Consider the following 26,632-nt stretch of genomic DNA (forward strand, 5'->3'; position numbering starts at 1 on the left):
TCTATCTATCTATCTATCTATCTATCTATCTATCTATCTATCTATCTATCTATCTATCTATCTATCTAAATCTAAATCTAAATCTAAATCTAAATCTAAATCTAAATCTAATCTATCTAATCTATCTATCTATCTATCTATCTATCTATCTATCTATCTATCTATCTATCTATCTATCTATCTATCTATCTATCTATCTATCTATCTATCTAAATCTAAATCTAAATCTAAATCTAAATCTAAATCTAAATCTTAATCTAATCTAATCTATCTAATCTATCTAATCTAATCTATCTATCTATCTATCTATCTATCTATCTATCCAGTCCACCTGGTTGGCAAGTTGGTATAGCGCTGGCCTTCTATGCCCAAGGTTGCGGGTTCGATCCCGGGCCAGGTCGATGGCATTTAAGTGTGCTTAAATGCTACAGGCTCATGTCAGTAGATTTACTGGCATGTAAAAGAACTCCTGCGGGACAAAATTCCGGCACATCCGGCGACGCTGATATAATATCTACAGTTGCGAGCGTCGTTAAATAAAACATAACATTTTTTTTCTATTTATCTATCCGTCTGTCTATCTATCTATCTATCTATCTATCTATCTATCTATCTATCTATCTATCTATCTATCTATCTATCTATCTAAATCTAAATCTAAATCTTAATCTAATCTAATCTATCTAATCTATCTATCTAATCTATCTATCTAATCTATCTATCTATCTATCTATCTATCTATCTATCTATCTATCTATCTATCTATCTATCTATCTATCTATCTATCTATCTATCTATCTATCTATCTATCTATCTATCTAAATCTAATCTAATCTAATCTATCTAATCTATCTATCTAATCTATCTATCTAATCTATCTATCTATCTATCTATCTATCTATCTATCTATCTATCTATCTATCTATCTATCTATCTATCTATCTATCTATCTATCTATCTATCTATTTATTTATTTAACTAGCTAGCTACTGAGTACATATTAAATTTATAAAACAAAAATGTTTCTAGCCACTACCGTAAGAGCCAGGCTCGTGTACGGTGTGGTCTTAGTCAATAATATAACATAAAATTTACAAGAACAGTTTACTAAACAAAGTAAGTAACTTAATTCAAACCAATAAATACAACACAAGAGCAAGAATAAAGAAGAAAGTGAAAAAGAGAGAAAAATACACATTTAATATAAATTGACAATCCGACAGAAGCCAGTGATATTCAATATAAACATGAATATAGTTGACAGAAATAAAAAGTAAAAAAATACATTTGTTAATATTATATATGAAGGATAAAATTATAAATTTCTTTTTTAAACGCTTCAATTTTAAAATATTTCAAATTTGGAAAATGGTTTGTAATTTTATAATAAATTCATGGGCCGAAATAGCACCATGTTTAAGAGCTGCACTTGTATGACATTTAGGCTCAATTAATGGGAAAGTAGACTTTTGTCTTCGAGTACGATATTCATGTAGATTAGATTTATGTTCTATTTGATTTCTGTTGTAGTAAGTTAGTAAACTATATTTATAAATTACTTCAATAATTAATACATTAAAATCTGTATAAATTAAATTTGTAGGGTAATCCATATTTTGGTATGCTTAGTCAATTTAAGGAAGCAGTGTATTATGACAAAAAAAATACTCTTTGTAGTTTAAATATGAAGAAAATTCATCTGAAGGAATGTAAATTTTCGTTCCGATTAGGAATTTTAAAACGTTACATTTAGTAGATCAAATTTCTGCGTATTTATTATGATAATACAGTGCTCTCTTAAATTGACTCAACATATTGGGAATTAAATCAATAGTTTTTATCAAAACACGGTAAGAAATGTTTGGTATAAAACAGTTCTTATCTCGAAAAGGAAGCAGAAAGGAAAACAATAATTGTATTTTTTTTTTTGTTTAAAATATCGCAAAGAATAACCCTCTGAAATTAATTATATTATTTACGTTTCACCCTTTATGTTATGGTTTGTTTGCCTGAAATATACAATGCTTTCCATGCATGGCTCCCATGGAGTTTTTTTTTTTTTTTTTTTTTTTGGCAATATCCTTCTTTCATCTTCGTGAAATTGTCCTCAGAGAGTTTCCACTTAATAAGTTGCTTTTCAATTTATCCCAGATTACAGGACTTGTTTGTAAAACTATAATGGACATTGTGGAATGTGCAATACGAAAATCTTAAGAGAGTGAACATAGAGAGAGAAAGAAGTTCTTAAAGAGAGATGCCAACTATTAAGGAAACCTAACCTCAAAGTTACACTAGACACTAGATTAAACCTTATTTTTCCTTCATACCGACTAGTGATATAGCCAAGTGTATATTATGTATCGGTAACAGCACAGGTCTTGCGTCCCCATCTATACAAGGTAAAAATTATAATTATTTGGAAACGTTGGATTTGAGTGATATTAACGATATAGAACTAGTTGTTTCTGTATGTTATTTATTTATTTATTTATTTATTTATTTATTTATTTATTTATTTATTTAATTATTTGTTTATTTATTTATTTATTTATTTATTTATTTATTTATTTATTTATTTATTTATTTATTGAACCTGGTAGAGATAAGGCCATCAGGCTTCTCTTCCCCTCTACCAAGGGATTACAACTACAATATTAAGAATACAATTACAATTATAATTACAATTAATATTAAATTTACAGAAACAATAAAAATCAAAGTACTAAAAGATTAACTGATTAATAAAAGCTAGACAGTTTATTGTAAAAGTTAAGAAGAGAGAAGCATTTCTTTTATTGATTAAGTACAAATTAAACCTACTCTACGCAGTAAGAAAATGCTTAATAAGCTTGCTTTCGAACGCTACTAAATTCCGACAGTCTCTGATGTCACTGGGTAGGGTATTCCACAAGCGCGAGAGCGAGATTGTGTATGATGATGAATACGATGATGTCTTATGTGTTGGTATAGCTAGTATGAGGCTATTTTGCGTGGATGTGAAGAGATTATGATATGATGACAGGTATGATGATGTATGTTATAAGTTATTAATATATTCGTGAATCTTTATCTAATTCAGATATCACAAGGATTCCCATCTTATCAACAGTTCACTAAGATAATGATAATATTAGGTGAAAATGAAATATTAAAACCTCAAATATAACGTTATCTAGATATAGATGATACGCAGTAAATAATATAAGTTTTAGGAAACATAGCGTTTATTCCATATTTACCTAAAGAAATCTCAGCAGAGCTCGTAAAAGGTTTAATAGACGTTATTTAAAAAATAATATAATCCAGTTACTCGCTTTAAGAATTTGCAATAGAATATATCACTCGTTTACATTCAGTGAAGTGAATTACAAATCGAACAGCCCCACTAATCTAACTTCGAAATAAGTTTTTTGTGTCCTATACAAGGAATTAAATTTCAAATGTGAATTTCCGCTGTTATGGTAGAGCACTGACATAGGATAATTACGGATCCGGTTAAAATCCCGGTAATGCGGAGTGATATTCATGGTCGATAAAACCAAATTTCCTTGGGGATTTCTGTGACCAAGGATCATGGCGTAACTTAATTCGTAGTGTTGTCTTAATAACTATCATTATATAGCGATCACTACAGGATATTACTATTTTCAAACTCAGCATTAAAATTTTTTCTTGTTATAGATAGTCTAATACGATATAGTATAATGTAATATGGTGTCATTCATCCATAGTGTTCCTCTAAGGGCAGGTCTTTCACTGCAAACCCAGCATTCTCCAATCTTTTCTATTTTCTGCCTCCATATTTGTCTCCTCATGATCCATATACCTTAATGTCGTCTGTCATCTGTCTGACGAGTCCGGGCTCAATTTCAAAATATTTCAAATTAAACCCTTGTTCCCTTCTATATTTTTCCCTGATTGTCAAAGGAGATTATCCTGACTTTGTGATCTATTATTACTGTACATCCCGATCCATATATTAAGATTATCCTAATTGAGCTGAAAACAATAATTTAAAAATAGGATATCGCATTAAACTAACTTTTTATTGCAAATCGATGCCGTATATCAGTTACTGTCCAAAAATTAATTCCTTGGGAGTAAATAGATTTACAGGGTTTGTTGTTTTGTGCTGTTTGATTTCACTATTTATTCTTTAAAATTGCAACATATTTATTCGGTATTAATTAATGGCACAGAAAAATAATTTACTTGGTTCAATGTGCTTAAATCCATTGTTGTTCGTTATATCGTTATTAAATATAATCCTCTTTATGACTTTACTGTAAACACAAATTTAATTGCTCAGTTTGGAATGTTATTTGTTGTTTTGTTTTCAAACTTCCCAGCGTGTTGGAATTCTGATTAGCGTTTATGAATTATTTCTTATCATATGCCGTATCTGTTTTCATAAACTACACGGCGGGACAAGATCAACTGTTTCACTTTTACAGTTTATTCGTTATATTTTCTGTATAAAAATAGAGTGAATTGAAATACAAGCATTTGTGACAATTAGAGTTTTCAAAAAGGGGTAAATTTGTTTGATTATAATTAATTCATTTTCTGCACAATCTTAAACATTCTGGCACTGCCTTATTACAGAATAAATAGGATATTTTGCACCACCATAACAATGAGTTTGTTTCTTTCTGATTGTTCTGGTTGTCGTGTTATCAATTGCCACTTTTCTATTACTTCTCCTGCAACATCGTCAGATAATAACACAGAATGTAACTGGTTGTGGGGCTGTCTGAAGGAATGAGCGTTCTTTAGAAATCCTACGGTAATTGAAGGGTTCCTTACAAAAAGGAAGTAGGGTAAGGTTGCGTATATCGCACCACTTTAGCATTTATAATTTTTATTGAACAGTACAATTTTTATTTTTTGCATTCCTTTACACAAATACATACTCATAACATTTACCTTTCATGTAAAAAAGAATCCTTGAATTTGATTTAATATTTTTGAAGTAGAATGATATTTTCGAAACAATTGTCAGTGGTGCCATTTAGGCAACTAGTTTCCTAAATAGCACCTGCGGTTTCTTAAATCGCACCTCTTTAACTGCAGGGAACAGGATGAATGAAAGCTTTTAATATTGAACATATTAAACAGTATTTAATATGGATATTGTAATAAATGCAAATTACAAATTTATTGAAATTAATGAAAGAGAATAACGCATTTTCAAATGAAATTGAAAAAAATAGAGCATACATTACCTGACATTTAAACTTCCTAAATGCGTTTTTTATTGTTACACATTTGTCATGTGCTTCACCAGGCAGTTCAATCTGTAAACTGCGTCACCTTTTCTCCACGATTATCTCGAAGCCACCTAAGAACTGCTTCATGATATAGCTGTCTGAAATGGTTTGAAGATAGAAACGTTTAAAGGCTGGGCCTCTGAGTATTATGACGAGGAAGCTGAAATAGGAGCACATCATTTTCCCGAGATAATCTAGCTTCTAAATTTTTGGAGTTGTTCGTATAGGTGGACATACAGAAGCAGCACTTTTTTCTATGGCAGGTTTTAGTGGAAAATAAAATGTTTGGCTATTCGACAAATAGTTCACTGTTGATGTAACCTGAATCAGAGCAAACAAATAACGATTCTGGAAGAACACCAGCTGATAATGGAGGATGCACTGTTTGACGTTTAAATATTCTCATAGGTGGCACAAAATATCTGGTGCGCTTGTACAACACAAACTTGTATTAACGCCCTTTTTACCACTTGATATTGCACCCATCTGATGCATTTCCCTTTCAGTTAAATTTGTTTGGCCTTTTTTTGTGCGGCTAGAATTGCTACAGTTGTTCATATCGCACCGGTGCGAATTAGGCACCTACAAAGTGGTCCGAATTAACAAACTACGTCATAAGTTATTATTTCCTTCATTCTAGCCTATAATCACCACATGTTCGAAAATCGTACTAAGTTAAATGTTCTTTAATATTTCTTTTAACCAATAACATCTTAAGATTATTGATTCTTTTGCATACAAATCCGTTATTTAGTTACAAATGTTAGCTAAATATACATCCACCTGAGCGATTATATTAAATACTCTATCACCACGTTGCTAGCACAAAGAAGTGGCAGAAATCAAGTGACATGGTGGAAGTTCATATGGTAGATTGTAACAATACCACTAGATGCTACACTACTAGGGTAACGTGTTTTTTACTAGCAGTGGTGCCATTTAGGAAGCGGTGCGATTTATGCTACTCTACCCTATTTCCAAGTTTACAAAATTGTGGAAAACAACAAAAAAATTATTAAAAGTTATATTTTTAACAGAGCTTCTTTCCTTTCCTAGAGTATTTCCTACATATCTAGGTGTTTCATTTTATCACTCTTTTATCATAATCAGCAATTTAGGAGTGTAAAATATAGGCAAAAATTGGATATAGAGCCACATTTTGGAAATATCATAAATTACAACACAATACATAGCATATACCGGGTGTTTCAGATCACTCGTATCAGCTTTTTTCTCGAAAACTATGTGATACTAGTTGTTCATAAACAATTTCGATAACCGAAGCCTATGTAAAGAATCCATTGGTGGTAGTACCATTTCCCGTAACAAACCGGAAGTAGGAGTACCTGTGATCAACTTCGAAATTTCATATGAAAACATGGGTAATTGAAGGTGACATTGGAAACTACTTTTAAAAGAAACAACTCTTACTGAAAGTTCTTTTTTTTATTGTTTAGTCACAAAGCAACTAAAATGGTATCTTCTGAGAAATGTTGCATGTTGTTTATGTACGTACACTCTTCATTGTACTAAGTGTTCAAAATGTACGACTCCCTGTGCTAAACAATGTTCTGATCACCTCCTAACATCCATGATTACAAAGAGAAGCTTTTGTCATTCAGTCTGCTCTCAAAATAGCCGAATTTAGAATTTATAAAACAGTTATTTACCGTTTGTTCTTTATAGTAGTGAAACTTTAACTCTCAATTTGTGAGAGTAATAGAGATTAAGGGTGTTTGAGAATAAGGTTCTTAGGAAAATATTTGGGGCTAAGAGGGATGAAGTTACAGGATATTGGAGAAAATTACAAAATGCAGAATTGCACTGATTGTATTGTTCACCTTACAAAATTATGAACATCAAATCCAGACGTTTGACATGGGCAGTGCATGTAGCATGTATAAGCGAATCCAGAAATGCATAGAGAGTGTTAGTTGCGAGACTGGAGGGAAAAAACCTTTGGGGTGGCCGCGACGTAGATGACAGGATAATATTAAAATGAATTTAAGGGAGGTGGGATGTGATAGTAGAGACAGGATTAATGTTGCTCAGGATAGGGAGCGATAGCAAACTTATGTGAGGGCGGCAATGAACCTCTCGTTTCCTTAAAAACCGTAAATAAGTAAGTCTTATTTTTAATCAATTATTCATCTAATCTGCTGTCAAAAAATTTGAAAATTAGAATTTATAAAACAGTTATATTACTGGTTTTTCTTTACTGTTGTGAAACTTGGAGTCTCACTTTGAGAGAGGAACAGAGATTAAGGGTGTTTGAGAATAAGGTGCTTAGGAAAATATTTGGGGCTAAGAGGGATGAAGTTACAGGAGAATGGAGAAAATTACTAAAATGCAGAATTGCACGGATTGTATTCTTCACCTGACAAAAAAATAAGGAAATTAAATCCAGACGTTTGACATGGGCAGGGCATGTAGCACGTATGGGCGAATCCAGAAATGCATGTAGAGTGTTAGTTGGAAGGCCGGACGGAAAAATAATTTTGGGGAGGACTAGATGTAGATGGGAGGATAATATTAAAATGGATTTGAGGGAGGTGGGATATGATGATGGAGACTGGATTAATCTTGTTCAGAATAGGGACTGATGGCGGGCTTATGTGAGGGCGGCAATGAACCTCCTGTTTCCTTAAAAACCACAAGTGAGTAAGTAAGTAAGATAAATTTTTAATCAAATATTCGTGTTTAAATGTAATAAATTCTCACAATTTGTGTAAATATTAATTAAAACTGTATTTTGTACCGAATTACTAGTAAAGTTAAGTTGCCTATTTCCGTCATACCCCTAATCCCTGATACTTTTTTGAAACTGAATGTCAGCCAAAGCTTTGTCGTTCGACCATAGCGCCAGATATCTTTCTCGAAAGAGTGCATCTTTCGCCTACTTTTGAAACATCGGTGACATTTCTAGCAAGATACCCAGTCTCGTGACATTGAGTGAATAACACGTATCACGGAATTAGGCAACTTTACCCCAAATTTTGCAATAATATATAGTCCCTTTATTCCCAGAATATTCAATGACAAGTAGCTGTTATATTTTCATAAAATGTTCGAAAATATTTCAGAATCATTTACTGTTTGCATAGGAAACCATACACCCTTTTTCATAACCAAGAGTTGGGTAGAGCGTTGTTAAATGTTCATATATTTGTGGAAAAATTAGGGTATCTAGAGTCTCAGTGAGATGAAAGAGGCAATGCCAGCGAAATGAGTCCAGAGTTCAGCGTCCAAATTTACCAGCATTTGCTTTGAATGGTTCGAGGGAAACCCCCCCCCCCAGAAAAATAACTCAACCAGTAAATTGTACGATGAAAGAGTAATGGAACAGAGAAAAATTCTCTTCGGCACCGGGATTTGAACCCGGATTTCCAGCTCTACCTGCTGATGATTTATCCACTAAGCCACACCGGATACCCATCCCTGTGTCGGACAGAATCGTCTCAATTTAAGTTCCAACTCTTGGGTTCCCTCTAGTGGCCGCCCTCTGTACTACGTCATAGATGTCTATGAACGTAGGACCGAAGTCCACACATGTGCTGAGGTGCACTCGTTATGAGTGACTAGTTGGCCGGGATCCGACGGAATAAGCACCGTCTTATATCACGAAGTAATTTACGAATATCATATATATTATTTTAATGTACCGAAGTACATATGATATTTCCATGCAGATATTCTGCGTCATCATACGATGAAAGAGTAATGGAACAGAGAAAAATTCTCTCCGGCACCGGGATTTGAACCCGGGTTTCCAGCTATACGTGCTGATGCTTTATCCACTAAGCCACACCGGATACCCATCCCGGTGTCGGACAGAATCCTCTCAATTTAAGTTCCAACTCTTGGGTTCCCTCTAGTGGCCGCCCTCTGCACTACGTCATAGATGTCTGTGAACGTAGGACCGAAGTCCACACATGTGCTGAGGTGCACTCGTTATGAGTGACTAGTTGGCCGGGATCCGACGTAATAAGCGCCGTCTTAAATCACGAAGTGATTTACGCATATCGTATATATTATTTTAATGTACCGAAGTACATATGATATTTCCATGCAGATATTCTGCGTCATCATACGATGAAAGAGTAATGGAACAGAGAAAAATTCTCTCCGGCACCGGGATTTGAACCCGGGTTTTCAGTTCTACGTGCCAGCTAGTCACTCATAACGAGTGCACCTCAGCACATGTGTGGACTTCATAGACATCTATGACGTAGTGCAGAGGGCGGCCACTAGTGGGAACCCAAGATTTGGAACTTAAACTGAGAAGATTCTGTCCGATACCGGGATGGGTATCCCGTGTGGCTTAGTGGATAAAGCATCCGCACGTAGAGCTGAAAACCCGGGTTCAAATCCCGGTGCCGGAGAGAATTTTTCTCTGTTCCATTATTCTTTCATCGTATGATGACGCAGAATATCTACATGGAAATATCATATGTACTTCGGTACATTAATATAATACAGGTAAGTTGTCCCAAGCTGGATTTGAACCCAGGCCTGCTCCTTTCAAGGTTAGGCATGCTAACCCATACTCCACAACGGTAGACAGGGAGGTATTGAATGAATGCAGAAAGTAATATCACAGTCTTCTATATACAGTCGCGAAGCTTGAGATGTTTTTTTGCAAATATCGTGATAAAGCGCTCCAAGCGGTAAGCAACTAGAAACAATAGACTGTCCATGGTCGACTTTGGACTGTGTCGTATTTCTATCGAGTGCTAGCTCTTTGCGTATTTCACATTGATGCTTGTGAAATGTTCGTTATTGGTTGTAATGAAAATGTTAATGGCTAGCATATAATAATTTGAATAATAATATGGGACAAGGAGGAGACGTTTGTAGTGCTATAAATTGTAGCAACAGTAAGAGAAAGAGACCAGAGTCATCCTTTCTCCGATTTCCGAAAGATTCAGAAAGGTTCCTGGGTTTCCACAAGAATGCTGTGCAGAAACAAAACTCTTAATTTTGAAGTTCTTTGTGACTGTTAGAATACATTATATCCTTAAATTTCACAAGGAAATGTTTCAGTCTAACCGAAAGGACATTAGATACCGGTTAAAGTTCTGTCACTTAGGCTGCTAAATTTCCAGAAAAATAAAGGTTAGGTCTACTTTTTTTTCAGATGATATATTTTTAATTGTAGCTAATAGTTTTGTTATTATTTTTATGTGTTATTTTACTAAAGACGTGGAAAAATTAAGTTTGTTTTAATGAAATTTATTGATCACGTTTTATTTTCAATTCTGGTGGGATTATTATTTCTTAGGCCTACTTTTTTTTCAAAGGATATGTTTTTAATAATAGCTGTTAATTTTGTTGTTATTTTTATTTGTTGCTTTACTAGAGACGTAGAAAAAGTCTGTTACAATAAAATTTATTGATCACGTTTTATTTCCAATTCTGGTGTGATTATTATTGCTTAACCCCATCCCACGTTGTTAACTACGTAAGCCTACACTACAAGTACCGGTACACGTAAGTTACTCCATTCATTCATATTTCCATTATTATTGTTGTAAAGGGAAATGCAAATTAATATTTATTGGTTTCATAGTTAATTATCGCTATAATCTTGAATGAGTGAAGCGATTATAGTAAATTTCAGTTCGTTTTGCACAAACAACAATTATATTACTTATTTCTTGCAGGTATCTTCGAGTTTATGGTGGAATTTAATATACTTCATTAAAATAATAAATTAACTTTATGCATTTAATATTTCAATAATGGAAGGAAGGTGTTAATTTTTCCAAAAGAACACAACGAAAGTGTAACATATTTTGTCGTCTGCTAGGAGAGAGATCTGCGATGATGAGGCGATAGTAGCGATCCTAGTGGTGGGCAACTACCCATGTTTGCATTTTTACTACATATTGAGCTTCGCGACTGTATATAGTAGACTGTGGTTATATTAATTTCAACATATAACGAAAGAAGCTTCTGTCTCAAGTATAAGAGATGAAAATTTCAAGTTTGGTGGTTCTCTCAGTATACGTCGGATAAAACAAAGTGAGAAGGGATCCGTTCCGATTGATCTCGTAGGTAAAACTTGGAGTGAGGGCGGCGTTATACAAAGTTAGTGCCGGAAGAGTAACTTGGAAAATCCTTTAATGGTTAACAAGGTTTCCCTTACTTTGTACAATGGATATCACTCAACAGAAAACGCGTGTGCTACGCTGTGATAGTAATTAAACCAATGGGTAGCATATTTGCTGTAACACTGGAGTTCCAAACAGTTTTAATTAGAATAAACATGGCAACACTGTGGTCTCCTAGCTACTGCGTCAGACTGCAGTTCAGTATGGATTCCATGTATGGGATTTGAATTAGGGTTTGTTACCAGGGTTTTAATGACTTTCCTTCAGTCACTGCAGGTTAATTCTACATAAATGGCTTAAAATGTGTCAACACCAACTAGCATCAAATAATTTAACAGTTTTAATAGCTTCTCTGCAATCATTCCGGCTTAATTCTGTGGAAATGCTATAAAACGTGTCGATGTTAATTATGGACAAGCTGGAAATGTGCAAATTGAATCATTGTTCTATTTTTAAGCGAAACATTCTTAAAATACGCCAAAGCTAATTTGTTTCAATAAAAAGTGGTTATAACCTGTAGCCTATGCTGCCAGTAACTCAATATTTTTTTTCACATTTTTTTATGCGCCTATCTAATGTTAAACATTGAGAGCCTTTTAAAATGACAGTAACATGTCAATATTCCAGGAACTTAGCTCACATTTTCAATATGGAACGTGGCTCTAGCGTGGTTACCTGTAGTGGAACTGAAAGAGTTTTATCATTGCCGGTATTACGAGAATGCTTCCTCACAGTAACTTCAATTTTTATTCTGTTATTATTTCTCGTATTTTTAACAGATATCACCCATGGAATTCAGTATTAGTACTGACTAGTTTTACTCGTAAACGAGAGTGTGTGATCCAGAATAAAATCTCCGTTAATAACTTGTGACACTGCTTGGGACTGTAATTTAAAAAAAGAATTACTTTCTAAAAGAAGAATAATTTTGAATAGTTGTAATTACGACATCAAATATATCAGAAAAAAATTGTAATACTGTTGAATGTTGTCTTCTTTTTTTAATTCGAAATATTTTAATATATTATGCAACGCGCCTATAATGGTAGTAATTAAGACGCGAGTATGTTTATGAAATGAGCGCAAGCGAGTTTCATAATTTTCATACGAGCGTCTTAATTACCATTATAGTCAAGTTTCATATGACATTTTATGCTCGACCATATTTCTAACTTGAAATTATTCATAAGTATTCATGTTATTCTTATCTGACTGAGGAGTGGAACTGACCTTGTGCGATATCTCGTAAATTGTGAGATGTGCACAGACGCGAAAGTATTGATATTTTTCCGAGGAACAAATGTCGACGTTGACCTTGATATAATCTAGAGAGTAAAATAAAAATTAATCTTGATATAACCTTGAAATTGAATTGGACATTGAAAAACGAGATGACAAATTGAATTTATTTGAATATTATTTACAATTAACGCTAATTATTATAGTAACAGAACTGACTTTATTTCAAATATAGGTGATTTATTGTGCAATTGGTGAAATGAATTTGCGGGAATGTGCTTTGTGAAAACCTGGAAGATGACGGTGAATTGATGTTAATTTGTGTGTTGTTTTTTTCGACTGAGTTTAATATTATATTTGAGATTTCAATTTTATTTTGCATCGATTCTTCAACATAACCTTCTGCGACAGTATTGGATTTCCAGCCTCCGTTAAGTTTCAATGTTGTGATGTCGCCGCCAGCGTCTACTAAAATTGTCGCAGAACTTCTGCGAAAACAGTTGTCTTTCGATTGCATATCAGAGAATAATCGATACTTGCGCTTTCATATTGCTACAATGGTGTTTTCTGATTGGTGGAACACCTGAACTTTAACGAACAGGTGTACATTAATGAGGTCCATTAAAGGGCTGCTACCAGGTGTATAATTACCACATTTCGGCATGGTCGAGCATAAACTCCTTTATAAATTGGATGCTGTTTATTAGGTAATAATAACAATAATAATAATAATAATAATAATAATAATAATAAAATTTTGTGTCTTTCGATAGGGTGTACTACTAAGATAAGTTCATGAACTTCAGTTGGTGCCGCGTATACACGAGGCGACTGGATGCAATTTTGGTAGTGAGCGAAAATTTCTGGGCAGTATATCTTGTGATTCCGTAGTACTAGCGCAGTAATTTTGATGGCAAACGACACATCTCGTCTGGATCTGTCGATTATTCACATAGAATTTACCGCCGTGTCCCTTATACACCCACACCAGATTTTTTCCTATTATATACAGGACATACAGAGTAATTCTTCATACACAATTTATCCAGTCTTAAAGGTCAATAGTTACTTTTGAAAGTAAGACGAACTGGTTCTCTACAGGTAGTAGGGTGTAAATATGGGCTACCACAAAAATTTGAGAATAAAATTGGAAAAAAACAAAGAAACAAAGTAGGGAACCTGTGTCACATCAATGGCAATAAATAACGTAAATCACGATAGTGAAAATACGGGACGTGTTAATGTGCTGGTAATATGGGATACCTATCCCATATTTGACACATAGCGGTAGCCCATATTAGCAGCATCGAGTCATGAAGGTTTTTAAGATTATGTATGGCAATTGTTGTCCTAAATTAATATTACTCTTTTGCCATGTGATAGAGCTATTCTTCATCAGTGCAACACATCAAGCGTCATTTCTAAACACGAAATATATATTTTTTTCAATAAAATTGAATCTAGATACCTGCAAAAACTTCGAATTTGATGAAAAACACAAAGAACACACCACATCCACACCACAAAGGCAACTGGTTTGTCTCTTTGTGCAGGCAGACTCATGGACACGAGATGTACTTTTAGAGCTTTTTCGCTAGGTAACAACGCCATATATAGTAAAAAACGAGGTAGCCCATATCACTCCTAGCCCATATATCCACCTTCTCCTCTTCTATCTGTCGATTCAGCTATGTAGACTGAAGAGCCGATGGAAGTTCTAGTAAGTAGCGCTGCACGAATATCATACTACGTATTCTCGTATTGGTGCCATCCCTCGGTACGGCAAATGTCTCATTTCCGGTTGAGAATTGAAGCGGACGGCCTTCGTTGTGGCGCCGAAATATGCAGCGGTCGTCTGTCGTCGTCGTTGCTGGTGCCCACGACGCCTTTCCTTGCCCTCGGCTGCCAGCTCCGTCATATATGGAAAGTATCTCAAGGATGGCACGTCGATGTCAATAATTAACTACGTACACTGATTAATTTGGGCGCCAGCCTCCTCGAGATTACTCCGGTAGAGGATGAGGTTCCCAGGTCAGCTGCAAAACGGTCGGGACATGGGGTTTGGGAGACGTGCTCGTAGGTTGAAATGATGTAGGCGCACACCAGAAGTTGTTGGTAAGAACTATGAAAACGTTTATTATTATTAAGTGTTCGTTTCAGATTAGCAGAAATGCGCGTCCAAGTGTATAATATCTCGCTCTCACTTCCCGCAAGTTGGTATACTAATTTCTGAGTTCACGTAATTATATATTTTGTACTATAAAACACCAGTAATATAACGGACAGTGGATAACGTGATGAGAGGAAAGAATTCAGACTTATAATAATAATGCAACACACGACTTCTTACTACACCCACTAAAAAATTCTAAGTCCGTAAATTGTTATACTTCCGAGTTAGGTTTGCCGAGAATATGTGGAGTGCAACTTCTCCGTACGCGTTCTATATGCCTTCTGTCTATCTGCCAAATCTATCCCCTACTTTCAACCACCAAACATAGAATTTCGCCCTCCTATCTATATATCACGTGTCTCTATTAAGAATCCTGATTGGCCATGATTACACTTACGTCACTTAAGACGCGTTCTTCAAAAATTGTTCGTTAACTAGAACATCCCCTTACTTCCGGGGTTCTGACAATTCTCTGACATATACCAGATCATCTCTTTTGGAACCTGGCTTGGCGTCATCTTACTGACCACCCGCAGGCAAAGTCCATACATTCCCTCATCAGTCAACTCCACGCCTGGACACATGTTTCCTGTCCGCCTAGCTTCCTTTCTGCCTTCCTGTCCACCTGTTACTTCCGTCTCAGATTTTGAAACTAACTTACACGTCCGCGCATCCCATCCATATAAGAATATTAACACGAAATACTAATCTAATGAAAATCTCCTCATCCTATACGAGGAACCGTCTCAGAATATGTTGGAAAATAATTCAACAATCACTGTATTTGTTCCATTATATTTTTCCATGAAATTGTGTTTCTTTTCTGTAATCCGTCCCAGAGAAACTTACTTTCTGGAAGGACCCTCGTAATTGCGCTCGAGTGGCCAAAATTTGTATAATCACTTCTTTTGACATTATTAACATGGTGGAAGAAAAGAAATAAAACCTGAACGAGGTAATTTGTCCCAACCTCGTTTCATGGTCAGACATGATAACCATTACTCCACTGCGGTGGGGTAAATTTTAGTATTATATTCAACATGCTACCATTAATATTAATAAAACTGGCATGGGAATTTTAAGTATTCTCATTAGTTTCCTCTTAAAAATTGTTTAAGGGATTAGGTACAGCTTACAGTAGTAAAATTTTTGAAAGTATTCAACATTTCTTTCCTCCATTACTGTACCTTGTACAATAATGAAAATTGGTATGTGTAAAACACTGTTCTTCTATATGAAAAGAAATATTTTTACGATTAAAAAAAAATTGTATTTTTGTTTTTCAAAATTCAAAACGGTGGCACTTCAATATGCAGTGATGAAGCGTTTCCCTCATAACTCATAAACTTGTTAACTTTTTCATGCTGTCTCTTTTATTTTATTGCTAAAACTCATGTTTACAATATCATGCTCTTTCGACTATATTACTTAAAAAATAATATTGTTCTTATTTTTCGTTAGAAGAATATACTGATATTTGACCATTTTTAAAAAGAGTTTATTTTTTATCAGGCAATCTATCAAAGGTAAAGAAGTAATTTTGCACCATATTGTAAATATGGCATGCATAAATACACACAAAAAATTTCATCACATAATGTTGGATAGTTTTTTAGTTATGAGGGAATAGTTTTAAATCATTTTTTTCAACCGTAAAAATATTTTTATTATATAGTAGAAGGACAGTGTTTTACACATATTAATTTTCATTATTGTACAAGATACAGTAATGGAGGAAAAAATGTTGAATATTTCCAAAATTTTACTCCTCTAAGCTGTACCTAACCCCGTAAATTGCCGTAGGTAAAACGCCAAAAATATTGCCACGAGTATACAAACTATTTTTTTCTAATATATTTTATATCCTACTAAAATGAGCATGCCAAATCTCATACAACTTTGATTGATGGATATGTGGAGAAAATTTCATGCAGCTAACTGAAAATTTGTGTAAGGGATAGGTTTTAAAACATTGACAGAATTGCAAAAATTAAAAATTTAGGAAATTGAAGCTATACAGAAGATATTGCAGGGGATTTAAGGCGCGTAGACAATTAAAATGGCTACCAGAAAAGTGATCTAAGGAGCGCAAGTCTGAAATTTTGCTAGAAGATTTACAAGCATTTTTTTTTTTTTTCACTTCAGTGTACCCATAAAAATCTACATATCGCAGTTACACCCAACCTAGAGAAAAAACATTTCACTCATTTACTGGAATCCTATGAATCCTCTATCACATTTTTATTTGATGCTATATATGTCCGATTTTTGTTTTACATTAAAGTTTCTGTTTTTGTTGGATCGTGTTTGAAGCTGATGTTGTTGGATCTCTCGCATTTAGCGATTTCCAAGTCTGAAATGCTTTGGGCACCAAATTTTTAGCGGAACATTATGAAATTTCGCATTCATATTCACAAATATAAGATCATACAAGTGGTGGTTTGTCGGTTGGTTGGCTCCCAATGGCAGTCGTTTGACTATTATGTCATTCACCAGCTGACTCGCTTTACTGTATTCCCTTTTCAAGTGAACACCACACGGATGGGTTACGCTATGCGGATAAATGCATTGTTTGCCGAATTCAATGTCTAGGTGTTCCCTGCTTTGTCTACCATAGGTCTCTATGTACCAGGCTCTATATTTAGAGTGAGAGAATAACGCACTTAAACTCTATGTTCACTCCATTTGAATTTGCAAAATGATTATGTTCAAACAAACCCGTGAATTATTTAAATTTCTATGATCAGTATCTATGTGGGTCATGGTTGTTAATTTTTACGGTTATACAGAAACTTTCTGCAAATTGATATGTATAGCAATAAATTATATTTTCTTTTGTTAAATAGTAAATGAAATTCAATTTCTAAGACAATCGCTTTTACAATTCCAAGCAATAAAGGGTTAAAAAAAAAAGAGAGTAAAAGAAACAAAGAAAATATTTCTAGTTTAGATGCTACATATTTTTTGTACGATAGTGCGTAAAGTTAAAATTTACCCACAGTTATCATTGCGTAAAATGAGCCTTTGAAACATTAATGCATAAAAAGTAAGTAGGCCTAATCACTTTACGTACTGCCAAAGAAAATGCAATATTCAGTGTACAAACTTCATTCAGTAAGAAATTAGGCCTATTTCATTACCTCGATGTTTCATTACTTAAATATTACACGTAACACAAATAAATACCAAATTCAACATTCATATCTACATTTTAGTCCGTATTACTAAGAAGAAATTTACTGTTGGCGTATGAAACTATGGGTTGTAACAAGTCCCTAAAAACTCATTTCCTTCACTCCCATCTCGACTATCCCCGAGAATTGTGGCGATTTTAGTTTGAGCATGGTGAGAGCTTTCATCAATAAATTTTATTTTTTTATTGGGTTATTTTACAACGCTGTATCAACATCTAGGTTATTTAGCGTCTGAATGATATGAAGGTGATAATGCCGGTGAAGTGAGTCCGGGATCCAGCACCGAAAGTTACCCAGCATTTGCTCGTATTGGGTTGAGGGAAAACCCCGGAAAAAACCTCAACCAGGTAACTTGCCCCGACCGGGATTCGAACCCGGGCCACCTGGTTTCGCAGCCAATCAATAAATTTCAACTATAGAAAAAGGATACCAAGGACAATGGAGTACCAATATGCTAGGAGACTATTGTTGGACTTTAGCTCGTTATGTACCTGATGTCTAGTATAAAAGAAAATGCAGAAAAATAAAGCTAATGTAACATTTTTTGGACATAGTTATGATCGGTTGGGACATGCCGTGCGGATATATTAACTTAGAATAAGGTAGCTTAAATCGGTTGAAAATATTTGTAAAGAAGAAACACTGGGACCTCATTTCACAGGCTGCCATCAAACAGAAAAGAAGAACTCCTGCAGTTTAAGTTCGGATAGAAGGGGTTGGTTACAGAGTTTTGTGTTTACATGGGAGATCACAAACTTCGTCTCGTATGATAGGTAGTCGCACATCAGTTAGCTTCGCAGAAGTGAATCGATGTTGACACATATTCATTATTACTGCACTCTTCGTTAAGTCAACATTGTGGATTTACTGAAAGATTAAGCCATACATCGATAGTTTTCCCCTGAAACTACTAGTGTTGATAATGTCGACACAGGTTATCTCTGCCTTTTGCTCATCTTGTGATTCACTTGTTACACTTAATCCGTGAGTCTGTTCATATTAGCAGCAATTCATAGATGATTTAAAATATCTCTTCTACCTTGAAGTCGATTACAAATATTTGCATTGAAACATATTCACTGTACTGCAAGCTAACGAGTTAAATTCTGTATTCGGAAGCAGAACTTTGTACGTATAGCTAGTTCTACAGAGACATCATTTTATTTTTAGTAACATTTTTAATATTAACCTGGCTATACCTTTAGAGAACCGGAAACACAGTTTGCTGCCCCCTTACACGACTGTAGTTCGATGATACTGGCGTAAAACACAAACAAATCACTCTACTAGGTATAGGAGGGAAGAAAAGTAGTTGATCCATTTACGTAAACAAGGAAATATCGCGATTTTGAGTTCGATAATTTTCATTAGTTTTTTGTTTAATCAAAATACAGTACAGTATTAACAATGAGTGTTTTTACTCACGAACTGAGTTATCCATGCGAACGTATTCATTATGTATTGTATATTATACTGTCTACAGCACATTAGCGTACAATATAGAGAAAGAAGTTAAATTGAAAAATAATTATAATATGAATATTTAAACACATTTTTCAAAATGGTGGCCGTTCATTTCGATACAGGCTTCAGTTCTAATGTGCATATTATCGCACTATAGACTATTGTATGTAATTCCAATTACCAGGTTCGTACTTCGTATCAGTAACTCATGTTGAAATAATTCTGTACCTACTCTATAAAAGAGTACCTTACGTACTGTAAATTCAATCTTCACTTCTGCCCGACCCGAAAATATAAAATTACTCAGACATGCTATCTACTGTCCGTCCAAGTGGTTATGCCACAGGACCGTAGAAAGGGAGGATATCACGTGACAGTTAATTACTTAACGAGGCCCTTTTATTTAAGTTATATTAAACAGTTGTATAATATTACGTAAACGTCCAATTCTTAACAGAAATTAATGTTTTCAGAAAAGAGCTAAGACAGCCCAGCTTTTACATAGGGGCGAACAGAAGCAGGTGGGGGAAATTGGGATGCAACGTAGGCAAACGGACGACAGTACCTGTGCGAAAATATGATTCAATATTGAAAGCTCTTTCGTGACTGGAAAACGAGAACATATTTCTGGAAAGTACTATACTCACTAACTCAGTGCTGTTTACTATATGCGGCTTTGATTCTGTATGGAGGACAGTTAGAACTTCATTAGTAGAAGGGATGGGAGTGAAGTACATTAAAAAACTCAGGTATAATAAAAACTGAAGTAAAAATAAAATTATGTCCCTGTACATGGATATGAAGTAGTGCTACTTATGATTAGGTTTTCTCCGGAGCGGTTGCTTGCGCGCTTTCAATCGGAGACCTCCGGTTACCTCCGATTGATGCAGCGCAGGTTGTATATGTGCTGTGGCGCAGACATACACTTTCCGCTGAGCATTCCTTTAATCGGATCAGGTAGTGATTCGAGTCCGCTGACGTCCGCGTATCTTTTAAAATAAGTTCTAATTTGTTGTTGTTTAATCTCTCTTTTATGTTAATCTCTTTCTCTTTCTTCGGCTCTTTTTTGTGTTGCTTAAAGTGCTGCGTTAGCTGACAGATTTGTTTTCTAGTTTTGAAATTCATAGTATATGTGGAAAGCCGTATTAGTTTTATGTCATTGGTCAAATTAATAACATTCAATCTAACTGCAAAACTAACGCAGAAGTAAAGCTTTTCAGTAGCTAATGTAAACATTTCTCCTAGAAACTCTCGTTTAATCGCAAACAGGGTTTGTCAATTGTTATTCTAAACGGATTAGTTAACGTAAAATATATTAAGGGAGCTTCAGAATGAAACAAAAGAAACGTGGGCTATCAATGGGATAAAGTTTACTGTCCAACATAATTTATTCAGATTCTTCACCGGACAGGATTGTGATTATTCTGTTAAAATGTGTCAGCATTTGAACTGCCTCTTCTAAAACGCGCCACTCTTGCTCTGTAATAAAACTATAAGTGGATGTCAACTTAAGGATAATTGTAATTATATTATTACCACATGTTTCTTTAGTTTCATTCAGAAATATTTTAATCTATACAGTAATGTATAACTCAAGTTGTCTAAACAGTAAAATAAAACTCAAGTCGTCTTGTAAATATTTCATATGTTTTTTATTGCCTCGAAAGTTATGCTTTAGAGAAATTTCAAGACTTTTTCATAGACTGTGAGCCTTTGGGAACAATAGCACTAAAACAATTTAAAAATAAATCGTATCAAATTTTTTGCGTAATTGTTTTCATCAAGTTCGCGATTGTGCGATCGCTTCAAATGGTCTAACAAATTCGAAGTTCCACCACCCTTAGAGTAAATTCTTCCACAAAGTTTACAATGTGCGACTTTATTAGTACCTTCAACTAAATTAAAGAATTTCCATGCGACGGATATCCGATTTGGTGCCACTTTATTCCACTCACAACTACCGTCAGTCCGTACGCGTCGGTCGTCCTTGAGCTAACTGTCGCTTCGCTCCGAATCACCGCATCCCTCCGTATGCCCCCTGTTCCACCTACGGTAGTACCGGAGATCACCGGTGGAGAGCTTTATTCGTAATCTCCGATTCCTCCGCGGTAGTAGTCACTCCGATGAGCAGCACTGATATGAAGTATTTCGTTACTGAAACAAACTTGAAGCCTAATTGAAGAATTTGAGAAGACAGTAGTGTCATACTGTAATGAAATATACTTAAATTACCTCCTGTGGATAACAAGTTACAATATAAAATTTGCAAGCTGCCGATTACTGACAAACTTTTAGAGGAAAAGCTTAGGTTTCAAATGTATAATTAATTGTTGATATATATTTTCCTTTTTCCAGTCATGAGATGAGAACTTTTAAGAGTCTTGGCCCACTGAACCCTTTTTGAGGCCAAGATAGGTGTCATCTTCGCTTTCTTGCGTGGTCACCTTTCCTTTAGTCTAGTATTAAATAGCTCTCTTCATAGAGTTCTGGATGATACAAACAAGCCATACTCACTTAAATGACTTTTGAAGAACCCGGACGTTTTACGCTGGGCATGTGATACATGTTTTCTATATATTGTGAACCTTCTGAATACGAATATGACGATAAGAAGCAGTTGTTGGTTACGGTTTTTGAAAAATTTTCGAATGTATGCCTATATCTAATCAAAATATAGCTTTATATAGGTTTGGAAGTAAATCCCGAAAAGACAAAGTATATGGTTATGTCTCGTGACGAGAATATTGTACGAAATGGAAATATAAAAATTGGAAATTTATCTTTTGAAGAGGTGCAAAATTTCAAATACCAGGGAGCAACAGTAACAAATATAAATTATACTTTTTTATTGGGTTATTTTACGACGATGTATGAACATCTAGGTTATTTAGCGTCTGAATGAAATGAAGGTGATAATGCCGGTGAAATAACTCCCGGGTCCAGCACCGAAAGTTACCCAGCATTTGCTCGTATTGGGTTGAGGGAACACCCGGGAAAAACCTGAACCAGGTAACTTGCCCCGACCGGGATTCGAACCCGGGCCACCTGGTTTCGCGGCCAGACACCCTGAAATAAATGATACTCGGGAGGAAATTAAACATAGAATAAATATGGGAATTGCCTGTTATTATTCGGTTGAAAAGCTTTTATCATCCAGTCTGCTGTCGAAAAATCTGAAAGTTAGAATTTATAAAACAGTTATATTGCCAGTTGTTCTTTATGGTTGTGAAACTTAGACTCTCACTTTGAGAGAGGAACATAGGTTAAGGGTGTTTGAGACTAGGTTGCTTAGGAAAATATTTGGGGCTAAGAGGAATGAAGTTACAGGAGAATGGAGAAAGTTACACAACACAACTGCGCGCAATGTAGTCTTCACCTGACATAATTGTTAGGAACATTAAATCCAGACGTTTGAGATGGGCAGGGCATGTAGCGCGTATGGGCGATTCCAGAAATGCATATAGAGTGTTAGTTGGGAGCCCGGAGGGAAAAAGACCTTTAGGGAGGCCGAGACGTAGGTGAGAAGATAATATTAAAATGGATTTTAGGAAGGTGGGATATGATGATAGAGAATGGATTAATCTTGCTCAGGATAGGGACCAATGGCGGGCTTATTTGGGGGCGGCAATGAACCTCCGGGTTCCTAAAAGTCAGTAAGTAAGTAAATAAGTATGTATGTATGTAAGTTAAGCAACGTACATTTTCATGAATTTTATACTATTGCTCTCACGTATTCTGTTATATTTTTATCACTGATTAAACTGTGTACGACTGCACAGTAAAAAAATCCTGCTGAAATGAAAAGAGATGACTTACTCCATGACTCTCAGTTCATACCCTGTAATGTTCTCAGAATCTACCTTTGCAAGCATGAAACTAATTTTTTCCGATAGCTAATGTTTGTTTTTGTAGTATTTGTTTTAGGTATCATTTATTTAATTACTTTTTCAGTCTCCAAAGACCGTTCAACTTCGATGATGTGAAGACGATAATGTGATAAAGGAGCAATGTTAGATGGAGTCACCACAAAACTCTGATAATGCTCAAGAGGCTGAACACTTGCCCATTGAGTCAGAAAACATTTACTAACTATGACAATGTTTGCGGAAGCAAAGTTCCCTGTTAGCAGATGAGAGATTCAGTGAAAGAGAATTTTATTACGTTCGTTACTTGCAGAGGAGAATAAAACACGCTTAATGAGTCGTGTGTTTTTTAGTCTGTGGATTAAGTACAAAATTTCTACTGCAAACATATTCATAATGAAGGTAACAATGATGCGAGAATTCTGACAAGAAGCAGTGTTTCCTTCCCATTTCGACTGTAGGTTAGTACATATAAAGAATTATTATTTAATTATATTAAAGAAAACGCGTTTTTACATTGCTATGAAAATACCGTTACATTAAGCATAGATTATATTAATTTTGACGTAACGGATTAAGTAACGTTTGGCATTAATCATATTTTTCATTTTTAAAATATTCATTGAATTCGTTACTGTTATTTATTTCAATTTCTACCTCTCGAATGAATTTAGTCGATTTGTCTACAATCGAAAAACGTAACAGCCTTGATGTATATGAAAATACGTAATCTGTCTTCGTAACTGATAACCAGGGAAAGGGATTTAGAGTATTATAACTAGACTTCGTTGAATTGCCACACGCAACATGCAATCAGGTTGCCGATGTACGGTAGTATAGAGGAGGTGAGCGACCGCCCGGTCTCATAGTACAAGCAGTTCATGTTAAGAGATGTGACCGGTCCAAATAGATAGAGCAGCTACAGCTAATGTATATATGTAAGCGCTTGTTTTTGCATTACTGTGGTTGGAATAGTCAAAGCTTAACATTTGTTCAGTGCAGGCAAGAATTCAATCAAACATACTACAATGAGAGCGTTGCTGTTCCAAAAATTTCCCCTGGAATATATTTATCCACGCAGCCAGTCTTGACCCGTTGGTTGGATGCTGTTAATTATTATGCAGAACATTAAAGCAAAATAATGGAGGTAATTGATGCATTGGATAGCACTGACAGTTCCGCTGTTGCAGCTGTAAAAGCATTGCCTTCTGAGCAGCTATTGGAAGATATTCTGTTCATTGATTCTAGTTTTAAAATCGTGTCCAAAAGCATCACCCTGTTCGAATCGTCTAAACTACAACTCTCAGAAGCTCTTAATATAGTGGATAAAGTGTCACAAATCGTTATCCAAAATAACAATTCACTAATTTCAGAAAAAGTGAAATGAAAGTAGAGAAACACTATTGCTAAAAATTCTGCCTATTCACAACTTCGTATTATAAATGATGTACTATCAGGTCACGACAAGACGTCTGAAGTTGGTATACTAAAAAGTAGCGGCTTTCCGTTCTTCAAATATGCATCTATTACATCGTGTGATGTCGAAAGTACATTTTCCCAATATAAAAACTGTTTAAGTGACCATCGGAGGAGGTTACTTCGCAGTCGATCAAAATGTACGTAACTCTACACTGCAGTGCACATATTCAAGGATGATGTGAGTATATTACATTACATTTTAAGAGAATATATATCTCACTAAAAATAATTGTGTATTTACATGTTTAGACATTTCCTATTTCAATTATCATTCATTACATTTCTTGAATGCAGGACACAGGTTTTATTGTAACCGCAATATACTGCTCAGTGTTTACATCAGAGGCATACTCCATCCGTTGCACGCTCCCTTCTCATACAGTCTATACTGCGTGCACAGTAAACCTTACGATTCTCGTGGCAAATCCACGAAGTCTGATTATAACGAATGGTGAAACGCAGTATAGACATTCGTAGCTCAGTGACTGTCAAGCGAGCTGCGTCACGGAGCATGGACGAGTACAGTCCACTTCAAACAAACTTACACGCAACGTGCTGTAAAGGTATTTCAGAATAAACGAATGTTATAGTTTAATGATATATAGTGGCCTACATACATAATCTACATTTCACTTTGAATTACATGTGCTTTTCTTGGCAACCACAAGACACCAATAAACAACGTTACAAATATACATAATGAAATATCTATCTCTGTATCCTCGCGTAGAAATATTGATGGCTGATAGATATTTGTCTTCTGTATGGAACTCGCCTCTGAATATGTAGAACCAAACGAAATGGCATTTTCAATTAATGCTATGAATTTCATGTTGAAGATATACCGATAAGCTGTCACAATTTGACTATAATTATGTGTATATATTCCGCCTTTGCTTATCATACAATATGAATGAATTAATTAGTCATATTTTCTCATTAACGTTTTCGGTACGTAAATTGTACCATCTTCAGATGTTTGTATACGATGCTAATTGTTAACCAATTCAATCAAACATACTGCTATGTTTTGTTGATGAAACATTTACTCCTGCTGTGCATTGTTATAATAAACTTTAAATATCATTTTTAAATTTTGTGTTGCAAGGAAGGACATTTTTTAACATCGAAAAACTCCGCTCTACATCTGCAGAGACAATTGGAGAATAAGTACTTGAAACAAGATACGTCAATTAAATTCACATGTTGAATGACGTCATTGGGACACGTCTTTGTTAGTATATCTGAAATCCGACTAAGAATACTGTACCCATCATTTTTAATCAAAACTCTGTTCATTTTTTCACAAACACGTTTTCCTACTTTACCTTCTACTGCACTCAGTTTATTTACAATAGTCCTCATAATATTTATTTGCTCAACTAGTTCTACTCCTGACTTTTCTAATCGAATAATATCCGTGATTTCTTTCTCGATTGTTCTATCATTTAGCAGTTCCTGGCGTATTTGAATCGCAGCCGCGTCATCGGGATCGAAAGACTGGACCACTTTCTTCACAGATTGGAGGTGGTGTGCGTAATAATTGCAAGCTTCTAACCATGACCCCCATCTCTTAAGAAATGGACATGGGGGAAGCGACAGTTTAGGGAATTGTTTCCTGAATTTTCATACTCGATCTGGAGCTTTTTCAAATATAGGCTAGTCTTTCAATTTTATATTGTTAGTTGGTTTCACTTTCGGCATTGTACCTGCACTTCACTACTCTGAACTGCAAACCTTCACGTTGAAGTTCTTATGCGACAACTGTCCCGTTTACCTGTTGTTGACGTGCAGAGATCTGCGAGTATGTCATGGAGGGGAGGACTTGGTATAAAGG

This window comes from Periplaneta americana, chromosome 13, assembly GCF_040183065.1.
Source record: "Periplaneta americana isolate PAMFEO1 chromosome 13, P.americana_PAMFEO1_priV1, whole genome shotgun sequence".
In the NCBI taxonomy this organism is placed as follows: domain Eukaryota; kingdom Metazoa; phylum Arthropoda; class Insecta; order Blattodea; family Blattidae; genus Periplaneta; species Periplaneta americana.